A 16,853-nucleotide genomic window follows, 5' to 3' on the forward strand; every position below is an offset into this window, starting at 1 on the left:
CGTCGTTTCGTTGTTTATTGTCCAACCTCCATCAAACTCGTTTCCAATGTTGTGCCTCATCACCTGTCCATCAATTTGCAAACTTTTCCAACCTGGCAAACATCGTATAATTCTTTAATGTCCAATAACTTCACATCAATCCAGTTTCAAATATACCATCGTCATCTGTCCATCAACTTTCCGACCTTGCGAACAACGTATCACTATTTGCTGTCCGACAAATATCCATCAAAATAGTTTAGAACATTGTGCTACCGTCATCCATCCAAAAACTTTCCAACCGACCAGTTTGATTGTCTAAAAACTCGCCATAAAGCCAGTTTCCAACTTTGTACCATCGTCACCTGTTTATCAATGTTCCAATTTAGCATTTTCCAACCTTGCCAATTTGATATCATTGTTGACTGGCCAACTCTCTATGAAACCTGCTTTCAACGTTCAGCGTCACTTGTCCATCAACTTCCAATCTACTCAGTTTCTTAATGAACGTTGTGAACTTTGTTTAAAAGATGCATCACCGAAGCAGACGTACGACTGCTAGCGCCACAAAATGTGAGGCTAATAGCCTAACTCTTTTTTAGGTTTCAACTAACAAAGGAATATCGGTGTTACGCGCGGATAGTTCACTTTTGCACAAACACCAAAAAAAAAATAGGTCCAAGAAGAGTTACGTTCTATCAGTGGGGCTAAGGAATCCTTTGTCCCGTGTGGGACTAAATCTTCAAAATGCCAACGCTTAAAATGCCCCGGTTGAAATAAAGCACTGGGCCAAAATTCACCAGAGTAAACTGTCTGAACTCCTCTTCATCCAAATCACGGTAGTATGGTTCATTCCAAAGAGGAATAGGAGTACTCCATCTGTACTCGAAAGAGACCTTAAACAACGGGATACCCTGTCCTGAAATGTTTTTGTTTTGGGGAACGGTTTACTAGACCATATGCCGTGTGAATTAACACTCCAGTGTGAGCCCTGCGTTAGTAAGGTATCACGAGGATGTTCTCGCTTCCACGACGGACGACGGATTCAAGAAAATAGAAATTTAATGTATTGTCAAATGCCCATCAGGGGCTCGTAACAGAAAGCTTTTAAACAATGGTCGTAGATCATTGCTAAGCTTTCTTCGATTGATCCCATTGACGATCTAATGTACAATCAATCGCCAACCTTAGTGTTACGGGACCCAGGACAAACAAATAAAAGGTCATAGTCGAAAATTTGAAAATCAAAAGAGCACTTTCGTGAGGAGGACTTTGAACGACTCATTTTCAACTTTAGGACGAAACTGTTGTTCCGGTTCACCAATTTTCGGCCAAGACCTCCCAGCAGCTTATTGATATTTATGGGCATTTTCAATTAGTTTTGTAGGTCCCCATTACAGTTGCTAAAACTCCCTATGAGGGATCTATTCATCATGCAACAACAAGAGTCTGTTGCTAATCTGTGAAAATTGGTTATTGTAGATTCTAGGGCTTATGCACGGATGGCCGCGGGTTTGTCTTCGGTAGCGCAGGACGAATTTCCAAAACCGTCATTTAAGCCCGTCTCAGACTATGCGATTCGTCGATATCCGAATTTCAAATTAATTGTGATAACATTTTACATGGATATTCCAACTAAACAAATATTACATATCAAAGTTCAGAATAGTGGTAAGACTACTGAAATCGAAATTCAGTCCAGCTAGAGCCTCCCTGAACGAATGAAAACAAATTCGATTCCAAATCGTAATGACGTCATTATCGACTGCGACTTGACGCCCATTTGGATTTTACTGCCTGAAACAACATGGCGTCAGACGTCTTAAAACGGGATTAAAACCAGAAAAAATATATCGTAAAGAACTCGGTGGTAGGATGGCAAATCCCTCTTGGTCCGATCTTAATGAATTATCAAATGGTATCGTCATATATTTTCTGAACTGAATTATAAGGGTAAGTATAGTCCCCTAGAGCCAAAAAAATATATACATATATATACATATATTAAATATATATATATAATCATTTTAGTTAGCCTCACACGTGACGAACACAGATAATCAAATATTGAATAAACGCGCCCATATAGGTCTAACTTCCTCGAAAACAACATACCTCATCGATGACATATTATGCGCACGCATGCAGGAATCGTTGAAAATAGGATCCCCATCCGCTACTGGTCGAGGTTAATTGGGTACTGGTCCAATCTAGTGAGGTCATCAATCGTAAGTCGAAACCTTCTGAAACCTTTCATTGCCCAATTATATATCTGCTATATTCTTCTAAATATGTCATAAAAATATTTCGAGAAAAGTAAAGCTGTAATATTACATTTTCTATAAATATTTAATCAAAATAGATGTTTGAAATTTTGGGCTAAAAATGCAAGATCTCATGATTTTGTAACCACAGACTAACAGATGGATTTCCAGTAGGTCTCTTATAACTTGGAATGGTAACGTTAGAAACCTTCAATATTTGGACTGTCTAAAACGATGAAGACAAACCCCCAAATAATTTTCAGAACGTTCAGAAATCGACCAAACTCAGGAGGAGGGGGGTCATTCTCTACGTGGGCTGATACGCAGTCCCGTCCAGCAAAGGCTTCGAAACACCCAAGGGTCCCGTCTCGCAATCACCTACATTTCACCGACATCTTTGTGGGAGAGCACCATTATAGCTGGCAACTAAGAACTCAAGGATTGTTTTCACCAAATAACTCAGCTGATCGCAATATCCATTCTACTGAAACTGTATACTGATGGTTACGAATGATTTCCTATGCTGGAGACAACTTACTATCCTAGGCTTCATTCTATATCCTTGATCACTACATTCTTCTTCGGCATTTAGAACATGATACCCCAAACATGGCCAAAGTTCATTGACCCTAAATGACCTTCGACTTTGTTCATGTGACCTGCAACTCAGGTAGAGTGTTCAGTACTACCTGATTGCCCGTATGTCTAAGTTTCATGAACTAGGCCCATATACTTTTTAAGTTATGATGACATTTCAAAAACTTAACCTTCGGTTGAGATTTTGATTCCCCCAGCATGGTCTAAAGCCCCCTTATAATAAACAGTGCCCTGGCAGCTAGAGGGCGGGTAGAAAAGAGAGGGGGAAAATTCCTGAGGCGATAAAACCACAAGTGGTACCTACCCTCCATGCTCCGCCTTAACAGACTCACTTAAAATCCTACCCTGGTAAGGTTTCCATGGTAATAAATGCCACGTCCTCAAAAAAAAAAGAGAAAGGAGAACTAAAGGAAGAAAAAAAGATAATTAAAAGGGAGAGGAGGAAAAGGAAAGAGGGAAATGAGAGAGGAGAAAAAAGGAGGGGGTAGAGAGAGAAGATACGTGCTTACTAGAGGGAAAGAAAGAGAAGGGAAATGAAGAGGGGAGAGGAAATAAGGAATAGAGAGAGAAAAATAGAAAGAAATTGGAAAGGGGAGAGCTTTTGAGATAGACTGCACCCCGATCGCCTCTTAACAGAACATGCGTACGGGCGTTAGCGGGGTAGAGTCGTTTTACTAAAAATCCTTCCCGACACATGCCTGCTTTTCTCCCGGTGGGAGCGTCTTAACAGGAAGAGGGGGTTCTTTAGTGCTTTCATGATCGGGGTAGGGAAGAGTTCATTAACCCTAAATGACCTTTGACCTTGATCATGTGACATCAAATTCTAGGATGTTTGGGAATACCTGATAACATTATGTCCAAGTTTCATGATCTATAGCTAGGCCTATGTCCTTTATAAGTTATGATGACATTTCAAAAACTTAACCTTCGCTTCACCTTATTCAGGCCGAGGGGTTGATTCGCGCAATATTTTCGCCGCTCGAAATTTTTTGACCGCGCCGCTCGCTGACTTTTAACTTTCAAAGTCTTGCGCAACTTTTGAGGACAATTTTTGCATTTTTGCGTCACCCAGGTATGGGCTTCCGAAATTACGCAACATTATGTAAGTGCATGTCAGACCAAAGATTGCTCAAACACGTGATTTGTGTACAAAGTGAATGCAAATCGTGTTTTTAACCAAAAATCCTGGTCTAAATGTATTTATTTTATGCTTTTTATGATCTCAGAAGAGTCCCCAACAAATTTAATTGAAAACACAATGAAAAACAAAAGGCAAAAAAAACAGAGAAATACATAAGAAATTGCATAAAAACAATATGATACATAAGAAAATGATTCGATATCGCAAATTTGGTCATGTAGACTTGCTAAGAACACCACAAAGAGCTTAAAGAAAAAAAAACATTCGGAGCGTTATTTAGGGAGTTAGAGGAAAAATTATGATTTCGCAACTAATTTCGCATAAACTAGCATAGATTCGCATGAAATACATTAGAATACAATTTGGGGGATTATGTCCCAGGCAACCCGCGTGCCAATTTTCGGCGCGATCGCGATCGACGGCCAAGTTTTCAAGAGGGGGTGGCGGCGGCCATATGAACTCCTAACATACCCCGGCCGAGATAGGGTAAAGATTTGTAAAGGCGAGACAAAAATGAAGGTGATTTGGGTCAGAGAAAAATTGAAAGAAAAAAAAAATTAATCGGTTTCCAGGGTGCATGCTTCCTATATTGTGGGGGTGCTTCAGCTCCTCACTCCCCAGAGCTATGTAGCAATCGATAAAAAATGTAGGCCATCTTATAGTACAGGTCACAGGCCGGCCGTACGCGTCATTGCTAAATATAGCAGCACTGCAGCACGAGGATTTGCGAACTGAAACCCAACACTTCTTGGAGCAGGCCGACTCGCGTTTCAACCTTTAACCAAAATGAGGTACTAGTAATATATAGGAACGTCCCCGATCGATTATGCTGCTTGATTACCATTCATGGCCGATCGAATCTCGGATTCACATATAAGAACGAGAAAATTTAGTAAGCCTATCTATGTTGAAATAAATTCGGCTGCATATCCTAAATTGTGAATAATTTATTTCAATATATCTCGCTTGAGATGAGGTCAACAACTTATACTGCATGATGGCCTCGGAGTATTGTTACCTCGTGTAGGAAATAAAATGCATGTGATAAGTTTTCATACCGCGAGCGCATTGCCTCTTTTTCTATTGCATGCACGCAATGGGCCCCATATGCGCTAATTATATTGATCGTGACAGCAGCACCGCGTGGTTGCTCCCACGCTCCCACACAGCTACAGATGAGGATCGGAACATTATGCAAATAATCACCACACTCCCGCGAAAACCCAAAATCCATACACACAATAGAACACGAAGTTGCGTTCAACACAAACGGTCTGCATAACGCAGACACTATCCAATGATGTCAACGATGCACTCAACTCGCACTCACATTTCCCGGGTCTTTCAAGAATATGAACTTCCAATATATACATACTCGGTCGTTCTGGCTCGGTGTCCGCGCAGGGCCTGGGCAATCAGACTTTATTCAGAGATAGGTGTATACGTAGTTCTCATTCTCTTCTTCTAGCTGTGGTGCAATTGAGGCTATGCCCCATATAACCCACAAGCCGGCATCTATATACCAGTTATACGTTTATAATTCTGAAGTTTCTAACAATTCAACCTTCTGTTCTTCGGTGTGGGGCCTGACGTGCATGCTGCTTGAGCTATATGCATAGCAAGCGGACCGCGTGCATGATTTGTGTCCTTTCGGAGAGCCAGAGAGACCGTTATCAGCTGACCCTGCGACGCCATGAAACCCAGTGACGTTGGGTCTCTGTTGCTTGTTCAAACCGGGTTGATCCAGTTGCGACCGATTCACTAGAAGTGCATGAAAGGTATGCATTGACAGCGTGCCGCAAGTTTAGACAATACAATGAGCGAGAAAAGATATCTCAGTATAACAAAATTACATAATACGGCCTACAGATCAATCTGTTATGTTATGGTAATTTCTTAAAGGAAACCAAAACCCAAGAAGAGAAGCAATCTTATTGGAAAGAGAAAAATGAGAGGAACAATTTAAAAAAAGTTTCATCAAAATCGGTTATGAAATAAGCAAGTTATGGACGATTAAAAAGTCTTATTGTACTTACTATGTGGATCCTCAAATTGGCAAATGTGCTTCAAAATTGCTGATTTTGTAGACCGTAACTCTCCATTTGTTTTGTACATATATTTTCAGATTTTCCCCTTTATCCTGACCTTGACATATATGGTGTGTATTATATTTTCCCATGTAATTGAGGATATTTCGTACCCGCAAAAAATTTGACAAGCAAATAAAAAAAATGTTTGCCAATTTCGTACCCGAAAAAAATGAACAAGCAAAAAAGGTCTTCAATTCAAACGAGGGGGCACACCTCGGTTTTAATGGCATTTTTACATAATAAATTTTAGTTTTGCTTCCCCCCCCCCCCCCCCGGATCCGCGCCTAATCATATTACCAATCATACCAAATTGGGAGTGAAGCCTTAGTAGCCGCCAAACTTATCATAGTGAATCTTGTCTCACGACTTCATGCAGACTCGGCATGATGTACTGAAGATGCAAATTGTGCCAAAGGAACTTTGTCTGTATGCAGGCTAGATCCACATGTAATTGCCAATAAATCTGGGTCGTCCGTCCAGTCGTCTGTGCGATCCGATTTCGATAGGGCTCTCGCATATATACCGGGCATAATCGCAATAAGTAACTTTAATAACTAAGTATGGGTGTCATCGATGCTCTGTTTTATTTTTTTATTTATTTATTCATTATTATGACTATCGATTTGCGTTGTGCAGTGTCTATACCTATTTTGTGATACGCGAAACTCCACAAATAAAATGTCATAGCTTTCTAATTTTACATCCGATTTTATTATTTTCATTGTTGTGCTTGTTTGAATTTTTTCTATTGATTTAGATGAACATATTTATGTGGCGGACTTGGCCTTAAACCACTACACTGTCCTCATGAGAAAAGAAACTTCCCCGGCCGCTGATCAGCCCTAATTGTGTAAAAGCAGGTTTGGCTTGGCCACGAGATGTCTCCGACAGAGTTACGATCTTTGTATCGTCCTTGCGCCCGCACATTTTGTAAAGACTCCTTCATCGTGGCATACGGCCAAATTATTGCCTCGAACCAGTTTCAACCGGAATGTCTGCGCCGTCGACTCTCACATTTCCTACTTGACAATGCAATAAGGCAGACATCGTCACCGTGTGATAGCGCCGCTTGCCAAATTTGTTCGATCATGGACCCTACATTGTTCGATGGGCATTCCATTCCCACATCAAAATCATGACAGCCAGTTCGTAGTTCTTTTCTGCGCATGATCAAAAGATTCTACGCATGATCAGAAGAAGGTCATTTGCACTAAAGTGACATGGTGCTTTAAAATCTAATGAGATAAGCACCAACTTTGAGGTCTTGATTATTCATATATTCTTTTGAATTGTCGTTTTCATTTACATCCACAAAAAACAACAATGCTTCCACGAACGACTAGTATTTCACAGTTTGTCAAGTACATTGTGCAACATGCTAGGATATGCATTCAAAGTAGGAATGCAACAAATAACTTCATTAAGTGTTCATTGGTGTGCTATTCTGGTCACCTGGTCTATTCAATTCTTTCATCCTGCTATGTAAGGCAAGCTTACGTAATATCTTGCTTTGAAATCTGCCTATCATGATGAAAGAAATGAAAGGTCATTTGACCAAAATTGCCCATGAAGTAACTACGAACTGGTCTATAGCATTGAGTCGAGTCTACAGGCCTATCTATCCGGGATATCTTTATCTTTAATAATTGCGTATTCTTTGATGTGGCAGTGGAAAGATGAAATAAACCTGCACCGATCGGTCCAACTAAAACTTGATTTCATTAAAGAGGGGGAAACAATCAGATGTAACAATAATAATTTCATTTCTTTAAATACTGATCATGACAATTTCCAATTCCGCTTCGGCCTATATCAACATACAGTGATAAAAAAAATCACATTATTGGCTGTCCATTGTGTGAGCCATATCTGGTGCGGTACAATACAGGTGCAATGAGCCTAATTACAATAGGAAGGCAAAAAATATTCGTTCGACCCAACCCGATTTTTTTTTTCAATTTGATATTGCTAATTGACAAATGAATATGGTTGAAAATCTCTAAGACTGATGCTAGAAATGGCAACTACTGAACTTCCTTTGTCCAAATTGGGAAGATAAATGTATATCAATGACTTTGGAAATATTTTTTGACTGGCGGAAGAGTTAGCTAGGGATAGTTTACTGTTTCAGTTGAATTTGATCATAGTTATCTTCATAAATGGCTATATATTTTTAAAATGAGCTGGCTACGATACCCTTTTCTGGTCAAATATGGAATGTCAGATATGCATCCTGTCCAATGGTGCACATTCGACCCTCTATATAATTTCACGTTTATTTTTTATGAGTTTTTTAAAAATTCCATTTTAACACACAAGTCTATAGGGAATCTACAACCCGCCCGGTCGACGTACACGTCGGCCGTGCTGTGCGTGAGTAAAAGATCTGCTGTACATGTAAAACCAATGTGAATCATTCGTTTTAAACCACGCTCACGCCCTCTATGGTCTACAGGCAGCATAAATTGGCCAACACCACTATTTCGGCACAATTGGAAAATCACAAAAGTGAAAAAATAAAGTTGTCAACACATTCATTTTATTACTAATCCAGGTAGCATAATTATGTTTAAGTTTATCTTTGAAAAACATTATGTTAATTCATTATCATTGTGTGTGAGCATTTCTTTCACAGGATGTAAATTTCCCCATGTAACATATTATGTTACCGGTTACCGCTAGCTTTTAAATCGGTGACTACAGTCTATAATTGAAATCATATTGCAGTGCAGTCAATCATCGGTTGCCATGTTTTTTAATGTTGCCTCGAGATGAAGTATTTGACAAACGACCTGCATGAGGTAAGAAGCATATAGTGGGTCATATTTTATTCAAATATACTTCATTTTTGTGTTCTGTGTTTTCATGCTATTAGATTTCTGATTGTACCACAGGATATGCATTTATCATTTACGAGTACCAACTTGCCAGACGAATCCCAAGTACCTTCACGGGCGCAAGTTATAATGTGCGCGTAAAGTTATTTTCAATAGTTTCCCTGCAACGTAATTTACGTGTTAAGTAACGTACGTTACATGGATAATTAAGATAAGATATGAAATTATTTTGGTGCGTATTCTTACATTAATTTGTCAACTGTAAATGAACATAATTATGACATCATTATTCAATGATTTGGTGATAGCAATTTTATTAACTACTGTCTTTGATATTTGAAAGACCACAAGACTTTCTGAAGTGTCAATTTATCCATTCTACACAAGCAAAATAATCCACAACTTCGAGATTTTAAGTCACTGCGGCACTCAACATAGGAATTTTAGTTTCGCTGAAAACAAATATATAGGTAAAAGTAAAACATATCTATCTGAATTTGCTGAAAAGGAACTTGGTTAGGTTAGATAAAACAATGATGCGTTAAATTATACTTCAAGCTGAATAATGTAGACTATTAAATGGCATCAAATTTCAAATTTGCATGTGCACGAAACTTCTTACAATCAATGAAATTCTGAAAATTATTTGTTGACATCCTTTATTTTTAGGTGCGTAAAACGTTTAAATATTTCATCCGCATGGATACCAAATAAGAAATTGATGACATAAAAGGAGAACAGGGGATTAATGGAATTAGCAGTGCTTAATTACATGAAACTGTCGGTTGGATTTGCTTTTGAATTCTTATAAAGCAAATTTATTTTTTTACACGCTAAACTTATAATACATTGATAATGATAGTGATCACAACTAGTCTTCAATACATAAAACACCAACGGTTTCTAACTGTTATCTGAACAAGAACAAATATTCCGATTGGTCCATTTCGTTCAACAAAAAAACATTGAAAGCACTTTCGACTAGATCTGTTTGATTCAATGAAAGTCTGAAAGAGAATTTTGAGATGGCATCGCGTTATAAGGTTCTTCAATTCTAGAGACTCTCGTCCTTATCACTTAAACTTAAATTCGACCGATATGGTGAACAAAGTTATAAGTTGAAATAGATAGCCATTACTTTCATTATGTTGTACTTTTTCGCTCAAAATAGTCTTTTCCTCACCATGAGATCGTTGTATATATTCCAACACTGATTTCAGTGATTTTTTTTTCTTTAAAACAGCAGGTAAAAAGTCAGGTAATAAATGCCCTAATTAGCTTTTGTTTGTTTACTACCAGTTGCATGTGATAGGATAGATGTCTGACATTCCCTATCTGACCAGAAAAGGGTACCTCGACCGGCTCATTTAAAAAAATAAATCAGCATTTATGAAGACTAAACTTAGAGAGATTAAAATGGCCCTGATTCTTAAGCCAGTAAAAATTATAGTTCCATAGTGGTGATATATCTTTCCAATTTGGAAAAAAAAACTCAGTAGGCCTCCCTAGAATCAGTGTTAGATTGTCAGTCATATTCATTCATTTTTGACAATCAGCAATATCGAATTTTAAAATTGAGCTATGGGTTGTCTCGAATGCATATCTTTGGCCTGCCAGTTGTGATTATAGGCCCGTGCAACCCCCGACCCATCCAACCACCTCCACCGCAGAGGGCGCACCCTACACAACCTCCTTGTTAGCTAGGGCTGAACACCCGTTCTCTATATACCAAACCCCACCCTCACCAAAACACCCATTGACCCGCCTGGCTTAATGTAAATCACACAATTGCATCCTGCACAATCACATCACGGACACCACTAAATTCACAAGCACTGTAACCAAACAAAATTACTCAATAATTTCGCACATCACATGCAAATCCACCTGGATAATATACCTGATCGCGTGCACCAAATGCAAAAAGCAATATGTTGGAAAAACTGAAACTACACTCTACACCCGATTCAACAACACACGATCCGAAAAACGAAATTTTCACTCCCACAGCACAAAATAATCACTTCAACCTCTCCTCACACTTGGTAGACAATGTTCACATCACCGGAATCAATCAGAAGTAGGTCACGTGACATTTATACTCCATCGAGAATCCTTCTGGATATCCAAACTCAAAATTTTGCAACCAAATGGCATTAATGCCGAACAATAGATCCCCGGCTTTCCCTAACGCACTTTCAACCCCGCTCCCATTTACCCCATGACCCACTCCCGTTTCCCCCTTCTAGGGTCAATGCACAAGATCACCGCCCCAGATTTATTTACATTCACCTATACACATAAACACCTGAACAGTCAAGCATTCAATCAAATAATTCAAGGTAAGAAACTTACATTTTATCATTATATATATCATATTACCACACTCAAGACTATTTATATTTGCGTTAATGTTATACCTTATGGACATACATTGTATTATTATTAGCCCTATAAAGTACATCTACCTTTGTTATGCGCGTATGCATGAATAAATTAGTGTGTGAAAAGATGCGCGAGAATGCGAAAGGAGTATGTGCGATCGTGAGAATTTCTATACGTGCTTACAAAAGTTTGCTTACTTTTGTAAATTTAGTATAACACTGTACATAAGTAAAACCAATATCCTTAAAAATAAACCAGTTCTCTTTTCTGTTGTATAATATAATTCCATAAGCGTTCACATACAATCTGCCTACACATATATTTGTCGATTAACAGTATATATATATATTCTTTAAGAGTAGTAACCTTTTCTGTGTATACATATTAATTATGGACAATCGTTTTTCTTGTCCTTCAGATACATGAAGAAGGCCCAATTATGGCCGAAAGCTTGCCATTAAACTTGATAAACTGATATTCACACACACACACAGATATTTATCCAATTTTGACCTTTGACTTTGGACATCAAGGATGAGTAATCATTCTTTATTATTTTTTGTGCCTCTTTATCTTTTGGAAAAAAAAATCTGTGCATTTTGACACCAAGATCACCATCCTGCGCCTTTTCATCTCGGAGACACCATTATACAGTATGATGTAAAAAAAAAAAAAGGTCATCGACCTTTGACCTTGAATGTATAAGTAAATGTGCGCTGTGGGTACTAAATTTCGTAAGAATTCTTGTAAGAATCTGTAATATTTTATCTGAGTTATACCATTATACAGTATCATTGACCTATTTGACTTGAAAAAAAACAACACTTTTCCCACCCCGCATTTTTCCTCCTAACTTTTTGGGGTGGTTAATGTTAACACCCATACCTGCTCCAATCAGGGGACATCCTGATCGACCGCGGGTCTGATAGTCCGCGGGTCCGTTAGTCCGCACGTCCGATAGACCGCGGGTCCGATAGTCCGCAGCGTGTGTAAAATTATGATCAGATATATCAAATGTCATCGAGAGGTCCAATGTTCAAATGACACGAGACCATGGGGTTCTATCAGGTGCGGACCAATGGGGGGCCGAGGGGGAACTGCCTCACCCCCACCCCCAGCTCAAAAAAAGAGGGGGAAGATGGGAAAAGAAGAGAAAAGAAAAAAGAGTAAGAGGGAGGAAGGAAGAGGAGAAAAAAAGAGAAGAAAACGGGGGAAAGGAAAGACAAAGAAAAAGGGAGAAGATCAGGGGGAAAGAAGAGAAAAAAAGAGAGGAGGGAAAAGGAAGAGAAGAAAAGAAAGGAGAAAGGAAAAGGAGGAAAAAGAAGAAGAAAAGAGGAAGGAAGAGAATAACATTTAAATAGAGAGGAAGATGGGAAGAAAGATGAGAAAAAAAGAGAGAGAGGAAGAGGGGAAAAGAAGAGAAGAAAAGGAGAGAGGGGGAAGAAGAGGGAGAGAAGAAAAAAGATTAAAAGAGAAAAAGTGGGAAAGGAAAGAAATAGAAAAGGGGGAAAGAGAAAAAAGAGGAAGAGGGAAAAGAAAGGAGAAAGAAAAGGGGAAAAAAGAAGAAAAAAAGTGGAAGATAATATTCAAAAAGAGAGGAAGCTGGGAAGAAAGATAAGAAAAGAGAGAGAGGGGGAATAGAGGACAATAGAAGAAAAAAGAGAGTAAGGGGAGAGGAAGAGAGAAAAGAGGAAAAGAGAGAAAGAAATGACGGGAAAAAAGAGAAGAAAAGGGGAAAGAAAAGAAAAGATGGGTTATTGGCGTCTAGCTGGTAAATTTATGCATCAACAAACCTTAAAGGTCAAGTCCACCTCAGAAAAATGTTGATTTGAATCAATAGAGAAAAATCAGACAAGCACAATGCTGAAGATTTCATCAAAATCGGATGTAAAATAAGAAAGTTATGACATTTCAAAGTTTCGCTTATTTTTAACAAAATAGTTATATGAACGAGTCAGTTACATCCAAATGAGAGAGTTGATGATGTCACTCACTCACTATTTCTTTTGTTTTTTATTGTTTGAATTATACAATATTTCATTTTTTACGAATTTGAAGATGAGGACCTCCTTGCCTGAAGCACAAAATGTTAAAATAATGGAATTCCACGTGTTCAGGGAGGAATGAAACTTCATTTCACATGACAATGACGAGAAAATCAAAATATTTCATATTTCAAACAATAAAAAACAAAAGAAATAGTGAGTGAATGACATCATCGACTCTCTCATTTGGATGTAGCTGGCTCGTTCATAAAGTTTGTGAGATGAAGCGAAACTTTGAAATGTCATAACTTTCTTATTTTACATCCGATTTTGATGAAATTTTCAGTGTTATGCTTGTTGAATTTTTCTCTTTTTATTCAAATCAAGTTTTTGTTGGGGTGGACTTGTCCTTTAATTCGGAATAGCAAGCCATATTTCATTTTCGGATTAACAAACCACCGGAGTAACGAACCTTATTCCATCATAGGTTCAACGAACATTCGAAATAACGAACCCTATTTCATTTTCGGATTAAAGAAACTTCGGAATGAATAGCACCACAAATATTCGGGTTAAAGCTTGTGTATAGTTTTGGTAAATCCACCAAAATGCACCTATCACTATTCCAATTCATTGCTAGCTAATATGAATGGATATGCCCTATAACAGTTATGATATGGAGGATATGAAATGAAAATGTGTTTTACAGGATAAATTTTGCGATTTTACATGGAAATTTAACTTGATCGGGTCACCCGATCAAATTAAAATATCTGTGTGTTTTTGTCTTTCAATTAAATCCTATTCCAAATCATGGAATGGGCTGAAACTTTCAAGACATGTTCTTTGTCTGTAACTTTTGGATATCTAATCACTAAATTTATAAGATAAGTGCTTGAATGCCCATTTTTTTTAATTTAAAACAAGCATCGCCGAGAGAGGGCGCTATATATCCAAGATTTGAATATTTGAAATTTTCTCAGAGAAGTGGAGTTGGAAAAATATCTAACGGTCTCTACGCTTCAGTAAGACTGTCATATTAGATGATATTCGATTATCAATCACATTATTGACCCTTTACCAAAGCTATACACAGGCTTTAAGGAACCCTTTTTTTTAATTTTCGGACTAACGAACATTGAGGTATAGGCAATTCACAATATTTCATTTTTTACGAATATGAAGATGAGGACCTCCTTGCCTGAAGCACAAAATGTTAAAATAATGGAATTCCACGTGTTCAGGGAGGAATGAAACTTCATTTCACATGACAATGACGAGAAAATCAAAATATTTCATATTTCAAACAATAAAAAACAAAAGAAATAGTGAGTGAATGACATCATCGACTCTCTCATTTGGATGTAGCTGGCTCGTTCATATAATTGTTTTTGTGAGATGAAGCGAAACTTTGAAATGTCATAACTTTCTTATTTTACATCCGATTTTGATGAAATTTTCAGTGTTATGCTTGTTGAATTTTTCTCTTTTTATTCAAATCAAGTTTTTGTTGGGGTGGACTTGTCCTTTAATTCGGAATAGCAAGCCATATTTCATTTTCGGATTAACAAACCACCGGAGTAACGAACCTTATTCCATCATAGGTTCAACGAACATTCGGAATAACGAACCCTATTTCATTTTCGGATTAAAGAAACTTCGGAATGAATAGCACCACAAATATTCGGGTTAAGGAACCCTTTTTTTTAATTTTCGGACTAACGAACATTGAGGTATAGGCAATTCACCCGTTTCGGAATGACGAACCTTCGGAATAAGGAGCTCTATCCGACTATTCCCCTAAAAGATAAATAAAGGTACTTGTGGTAAATGCTGATGTCATGAGAAAGTCTGTAAAACTATGAAAGTATAATCCTAGATAATAATTTTGATAATAATAATATTTTGAATAATAATAATAACAATTATTATTACTTATTATTTGTACTGCGCTTTTCCCATTAGGCCCAAAGCGCTTACAATGAATTAATAAGATGTGATATTTAAAAAACTACAAAGTATGAAAGAGATGAGTATTTAATGACTTTTTGAAGATTGCTAATGATGGAGACTGTCTAATTATTAGTGGCAGGACGTTCCAGGATTTTGAAGCCGACACCGTAAAAGTTCTGTCACCAGCTAATGTACGAGTTAATGAATATGTGAGGCGAAGGTGATCACTGGTCGATCTAAGAGCTCTAGTTGGTGAATAAAGATTCAAGCAGTTATACTTAAATACCGTGGAGCCTGTTCATTCAGTGTTTTGTAGACAAAAGAGTAATTTGAACGTAATTCTCTGTTTAAAAGGAAGCCAGTGAAGAGGATTAAAGAGTGGTAGGGAAGGATGATCCCGGGAAACCTGTAAAATTAATCGTGCTGCCCAATTTTGTAGTCGTTGAACACGGACTAATTGATTAGAGGGAATTGTAGAAAGGAGCCCATTGCAATAATCAATACGAGACAAAACCAATGAACGAACAGCATTGTGACAGGCAGACTGGTCAATAAACCTTCTGATTCTAGAAATGTTCCTTATATAAAAAGTGACTGTGCTACAGATATGAGAGATATGGTACGACATTGACATGCGGGAATCAAATATGACACCAAGGTTTCGTATTTTTTCTGATGGTCTAATGAGTGTACCATCAACATCAAGTTGAACATTTGGAAGATTGCGCAAGGTATAAGTAGAGGCCGCAACAAAAAATTCAGTTTTATTGTCATTTAGTTTTAGTTTATTCACTATCATCCACTGTCTTATATCTGATATACAATTCTGGAGTTTAACCAGTGCATTATTGAGTCCAAATTCCATAATTTGACAAAGCGCTGTTAATTTCAAAGGACAAGTTAGGAAAATCTAGATCTGGATCGATTACAGAAGCTGAACTTTGAGAAATCTTGAAATCTAAGCTGAAACAAAAAATGACCGCACTGAAAATAAACACATGTGAAGCGGTGTTTAATTGCTTAAAAAGGGATGGCATGATTTGACCCAAAAGTGAGTTTTAGAACTTCAGATTTGATATTTTTCAAAACCGCATAAAAGCCTAGTAAGAGTAATCAGAAAATTGCTTCAAAAGGCTTGGCTCAACTTACAGTACTACAGTGCGTATAAAAAGAAAACCGGAACAGATTTAAAAAGTATATAAAATTTTTGTTACAAATTATGATCTCTATATTTTGTTAACAATAGGCGCTCTAAGGTCTTCAAATGCCATTAAAATAATTTAGTTTCGTTCATGCTTGAGCGAACACGGAATGTTTTTGCCTGGGGTTTAACGGTCGGACTTCTTGCTAATCAGCAGACTTCCTCTTAACCTTTTCATTATCTTTGCCAATCTACCTATTTGCTTGAATAGTAATTCTGTTGTTCCTTTTTGTAATTCTCTTTCAGCTTTGAGTATTCCTTCTTTAGGCAAGAACAATTATTTTCAAATTACTTTCAAATCATTTCATTGTGTGCTACAAATGTCATGGTGCCTTTGAACAATGGCATACTGATGGTTGGGGGATCGGGGTGCCCCCCCCAAAAAAAAATAATAATAATAATAATAATAATGATAATAAAT

The 16,853-nt window shown here is 37.6% G+C and overlaps 1 protein-coding gene across 1 annotated transcript in view; it reads right to left on the reverse strand.

Annotated features, from left to right (window-relative positions):
• The window catches only part of LOC121422200 (serine-rich adhesin for platelets-like), an 82,383-nt gene extending 76,772 nt beyond the window's left edge, over positions 1–5,611 (reverse strand). Inside the window, exon 1 of the mRNA XM_041617100.1 lies at positions 5,357–5,611. The gene's annotated coding sequence lies outside the window, so the exon portion shown is untranslated. The remainder of the gene's footprint in view (positions 1–5,356) is intronic.
• Between the last annotated feature and the right edge of the window lie 11,242 nt (positions 5,612–16,853).

The sequence above is a fragment of the Lytechinus variegatus genome, chromosome 10, assembly GCF_018143015.1.
Source record: "Lytechinus variegatus isolate NC3 chromosome 10, Lvar_3.0, whole genome shotgun sequence".
NCBI lineage: Eukaryota > Metazoa > Echinodermata > Echinoidea > Temnopleuroida > Toxopneustidae > Lytechinus > Lytechinus variegatus.